This window comes from Coturnix japonica, chromosome 18 (genome assembly GCF_054131305.1).
Source record: "Coturnix japonica strain WE chromosome 18, WE-NBRP24, whole genome shotgun sequence".
Lineage (NCBI taxonomy): Eukaryota > Metazoa > Chordata > Aves > Galliformes > Phasianidae > Coturnix > Coturnix japonica.
In genome coordinates this window covers 12,089,784-12,094,646 of record NC_140680.1, presented here as the reverse complement: position 1 = coordinate 12,094,646, position 4,863 = coordinate 12,089,784, and the positions used below count along the sequence as shown (strand labels likewise).

General features: G+C 54.1%; 2 protein-coding genes across 7 annotated transcripts in view; one reads left to right on the top strand and one right to left on the bottom strand.

Annotated features, from left to right (window-relative positions):
* The window catches only part of C18H5orf58 (chromosome 18 C5orf58 homolog), a 32,486-nt gene extending 30,614 nt beyond the window's left edge, over window positions 1-1,872 (bottom strand). For both annotated transcript variants that reach the window (XM_032447444.2, XM_085518927.1), the window contains exon 1: window positions 1,777-1,872. The gene's annotated coding sequence lies outside the window, so the exon portion shown is untranslated. The remainder of the gene's footprint in view (window positions 1-1,776) is intronic.
* Window positions 382-4,863, top strand: part of CYFIP2 (cytoplasmic FMR1 interacting protein 2) — a 46,712-nt gene continuing 42,230 nt past the window's right edge. For 2 of the 5 annotated variants that reach the window (XM_085518924.1, XM_085518922.1), the window contains exon 1: window positions 382-643. The gene's annotated coding sequence lies outside the window, so the exon portion shown is untranslated. Of the gene's footprint in view, window positions 644-785; window positions 1,073-4,863 lie in introns of those variants that run through there. The other 3 variants (XM_085518925.1, XM_015876251.3, XM_085518923.1) reach the window with 2 other exon arrangements.

Here is a 4,863-nt window from a genome sequence, read left to right as displayed (position 1 = left end):
TCTGTGTTTTTCACTATACATAAGCAGCAATGCATCCATTCAGCTGACAGCAGCAGAGCTACAGGGCAGACCTGGTGCCCAAGCTTCCCTGCAGAGACAGCCAACACTCATGGGGAGCCTGAGTCCAGAGCAAACTCAGCCCCACGAGGTGTTCCTGTGATCCAGGGGGCAAGTAGTAGCCCACTGTGAGCAGAGAATGGTGCCCAAGAAAGGCACACTGCCAGGGGAGCTAAGGAAATTTATCTAAACATTATATATTTATATTTCAAGGCCTTTAGTGGTCCTTGGGTACCCATCAATGTCTTTCTAGAGGCAGCATCAGGAGCTGGGATAGCTGCTGGAAAATGACCAACGACCTGCACAGGGTTTGTATCAATGACCACGTGGAGCTGCTGCTCTGGAGGCTGTAAGAGATCCAGTTTGGATTTCACGCTGGATCTGAAGAGCTTTAGAGAGCAGCATGAGCAGAAGGTCGGGAAACTTGTCCGTGAAGAAATGCCAGATGCCCAAAATGCCGAAAGGAAGATATTTCGGATTCAGAGCTGACTCAGACAATGCTCGAAGCTCCAAGCACTGATTGCCTCCTGCTTTAGGTCCCTTCCACGCTCAGGTTTCTGCTACCCAGCAGGCTGTCAGGAACTCGGTAGGTAAAATCTAACGGCGGTACAGCTCCGCGAGGGGCGGAGAGGCTGCAACCCGAACCTCCGCAGCAGCGAGAAGGCGAATCCCAGCCAGGCTCTGCCTTCCCGTGTCTCCCACCGCACTCCCCGAGCACCGGGGCTCCCGGTGGGGATTGCGGTCCCCCTCCAGCCCCCCTCTCTGTGCCATCCCCGGCGGAGGGGCGGAGATGCGGCCCCACGCATCCCCCGGAGGAGGAGCGCACGGCTCCAGCCCTTCCCGCGGCGGGGGCCGGGGCTCTCCCCCCGTCCGCCGCCGCTGCTGCCGCCACCACCGCCGCCACCGAGCGGAGGGGCCGGCGGAGAGCCGCGGAAGTGCACTTGCTGCAGCCATTTCCTGCTCTTTGTGCGGAGCATCCGAGCATCGCCGCCCCGAGCCCCGAATACAGCGCCAGGTGAGAGGCGAGGGGGTGGGCGATGCTGCGAGGGGGCTGCGCGACCTCAGCGCTTCGCGGCCCGGGGCTGCGCTACCCGGTATGACCCTCGGGTAACAGCGGGGCCGGGGGTGCCTTAATCGGGGCAGGTGCTGCCACCCCGGTAGGGCAGGGAGGGCGGCACGGAGGGGCCGGGATGTGCAGGATGTATCCCATAATGCTCAGGGCTACCTGCAGCGTTTATTGCAAGGCTGGGGGGGAGGAGGAGGGGATGGGAGGGAGAATTGCAAAATAGCAAAAATAGGAAAATAGCAAAAATAGGAAAATAGAATCTCCTTCTCTCCTCTCTACCCCCTTCCTTCCCCATCCTCGCACCGCGGGAGGGGCATGAAGCCAAACCCCGGGCCCGGCGGGCGCTGCAGGCCCCGCTGCGAGCGGCAATGGCAGCCGGGGGGCGGCGATGCTCCGCGTGAGCAATGCGGCCGGAGGGATGGAGATGGAGATGGAGATGGAGATGGAGATGGAGATGGAGATGGGGGGGGGGGCAGACGGTCTCGGGGTGCGGGCTGAGGGTCAGCGCCGGGCGTGGAGTGATGGCAAAATGGTGAGCAAAGCGGCCCTTCCCGTGTGCGGGGCCGCCTGCGAGCGAGATGCGTCTGTTTCTATTGAACTTCGCGGCCGAGGATGCTGCTGCAAACACTGTGCCGATGGCATCCGCATCCTACCTGAGCAGGGAGGGCGGCAGGAAATCTCCATGGGTTGCAGGGCTTGGAGGGGTATAGGGAGGAAAAGGGGCACGTGCTGGAACCCCACTGCTGTCTGATTTGGCGAGGGGGGTGGTTTGTGTGCCGTTAGGGATGCTGCCAGCAGCAGAGCTTGGCCTCTTCGCCATCTGCTGCTTTCCGCGGGGGTTCTGGCCTTGGCCTCAGATCACAGCCATTTCCTGCAATTAGGATGGGCTGCAACCCGGCGTCCCTCCTGCCCCACAGCCCTCCTGCCCCACAGCCCTCCTGCCCCACAGCCACGCTTTGCACGATGGCAGTTGTTGTCAGAGGTTGGGCACTGCCTGCTGTGATGGTGTCTGTCGCTGCGTGTAATTCTGGGGCAGTTCCCTACAAAGGATAATTCCTTTCTCCTTTTCTCTGTACAGCTAATTGCTATTAATGAAGCACAAGGAATATGGAAAAGCCTTCCATTTTCTGACTCGGGTCTCGAGCAAAGCTCAATATCCTGATATCACAATACTAATTTTATTAACAAACAATTATTGTCTATGCACAGAAAGAGGAAGATCACTTTTGGGACATTACTGATTATCAAACTACTAACAACACTGTTCTGTATGAGATTATCTCCCAAGAAGTGCTTTGACTGTCAGAATAGGATCCTGCTCACAAACTTGCTCTGAATTTCTCAGCTATATTGGAAATGCAGTTTCCTATAGCAGCCTTCTTCCTTGGCCAGAAATAAATGAAGTTATTCTACAAGAAATAAATCCCAAATTAACGATGCTGCTGAGAGAGAGATACACAGATGTCTGGAGCTCAGCCTTAGTGGGATGGCAGCAGATTTAGAGTGCAAATGCAGGCAGACAGCTTCAGGAGGGGTGCAGTTTGGCTTCCTTTTTTTTCATCAGGAAGGGTAATTTCATGGTTATTAATGGCTGTGGCTGTGGAGGGCAGCAGCCCAGCTCTGTTCATCCTGGCTGTGTTGATTTGCTCATGCTAAGAACCTCCTGACTGTGGTGGTTGCAATTCCAAGGCAGTCTTACAGTATGTGAGGAGGGTGTTGATGACATGCATTCTACAACACAGGGGATGTTAATCTCGTGCTTCTGGGGCAAGAGTATTACAATCCTTTTGCACCCTGGAATTGCTCTGCTTTACTAAAATCCATGGCTGGCCAGCAGCATGTACCCTTCTCTTGCCACAAGGCAATGGGCACCAGAAATGTTCTGCTGTGTACCCAAGATGTCAGCCTGCTGGGGTGCTTGCTGGGCCAGGATGGTTTCTGACCATGAGTAAAATGATTTTTTGGAGTAAGAGGGTGAAGCATTATCACAGGGCCCAATAAGTTAACATGGCTTTTCCAGGTTGTGCAGCTGAAGCAGAACACCAGATCCTTGGGAGGTGACCAGAAGTTTTCCTCCTTTTCTTCCATGTTACCACCTTTCCATCAAAAGCCATTTTGCAGCAACTCACCCCAGGCTTGCAGGGCTTGGACCTCAAGCTACTGTCAAACTGCAGGGTAATTCCTGGTGCCTCTCCTGTGCTTGGCAGCTCCTGCAGCTCCAGCATGGATGTCTGCTGTGGGAGCAGGAGTGCTGAGCACCCAAAGCATCCCACTTCCCCACAGCTCTCAGCTGTGCAGCTGCAAAGCCAAGCTCACATGAATGCAACATACTCATTATGGCTCCACTTTCAAAAGTCGTCCTTTGTTCCCCCAAGCTGCCCTAACAATGAAGTCTCCTTTGTTCCTCTTGCTGTGAAGATGATATTGCACAGATAGGGAAGTTAGGGCCTGGCTGCAATGGGAGCTCATCCATCTGGGATGTCCATGGTTGCTCCTTCCCAAAGTCTTCCTCCAGACTGTTAAATCCAGCCCTCTGTTCTCACAACAGATTTACCTTCATTTCAGCTTTGGGATGGCGAACCTGGGATTGCAGTCCTTTGGGCAGGTGGGATGGGGAGCACTGAACATCACAATGGCAGTGGGAGGAGGTTTCTGCAGAGGACAGGCAGAGTGTGGGCAGCAGAGTGCTCATCAGCATTAATGGCATCATCCTCGTGGCCACAGGGTTTCCCCAGGATGAGGTTGGCTCTTGTAGGGTGTCGTTCTACCAAAAAGCATCGAGCTGGCAGAGCTCCAGTGGCAGGATATGCAGAACAAAATACTTTAGAGAGGCAGCTTCTAGCAGCCTGGGTGGTGGTGCTTCACTCCACTCAGGCAGGATATGTTTCCTGTGCAAGGAGGGAAGCCTCACCCCTCTGCACACATGCATGTGTAGTGAAAAAGCCCCATGTGGGGCACACTGTGCTCCACCCTGAGCAGTGATGTGTGCTCGCACAGGAAACACTGCTGATACACTGCAGGCACCACTCACAGCCTGCACTGTGCCCCTTTATCTGCTTTGGCTCTTCCATTCTGCTGAAGAAAGCACATAATTGAAATTGGGTTTCCAGGGATGTTGTAGTGAAGATTCATCTGTTAAACCCAGAACATTTGTGCAGTTTTGTCACCTGGATCCTGTTTCTTGCATGGCCAAGCATAGGGCGGGCTTTGCTCATGGCTGTTTGCTCACTTTGCTCGATGCTTCCTTTTCTGTTCATTATTTCCACACTGCTGCCTCCTCCCTTCCGGGGTTTGAGTACAAAACCTTTATGGCAGGGGCTGTTGTCTTCCTGCAGGTTTGTGCAGTACTCTGCACTGTGGGTCTGAGATGCTAAACTGGGAACCAGATCTCCTGCTACAGCCCAAAAAGCTGCCCACTGCCTTGGGAAGGCATTTGTGGAGGTGACACATGTTTTACCAGACCCCTTCGTGCTCTCAGAGCTCCTGCTGCAGACAGCAGCAATAAGAGGCACAGCTTATCCCTGCCCTCACCCAGCATGAAGCCACTCAGGTCTGCATGCATCCATCCATCCCCTTGGGTCATGTTCCTTACTGGGTGTGTATGTGTGTGTGTGTCTATCTATGGACGTCCCAAAGCTATTGTCTTTCCATGCTCCCAGTGCTGGAAATGAAAAGCAAAGTCATAGTCTGGGAAACAGTGACTCAATTAAAAAAACAAACAGCAAAAAGAAAAATGGACC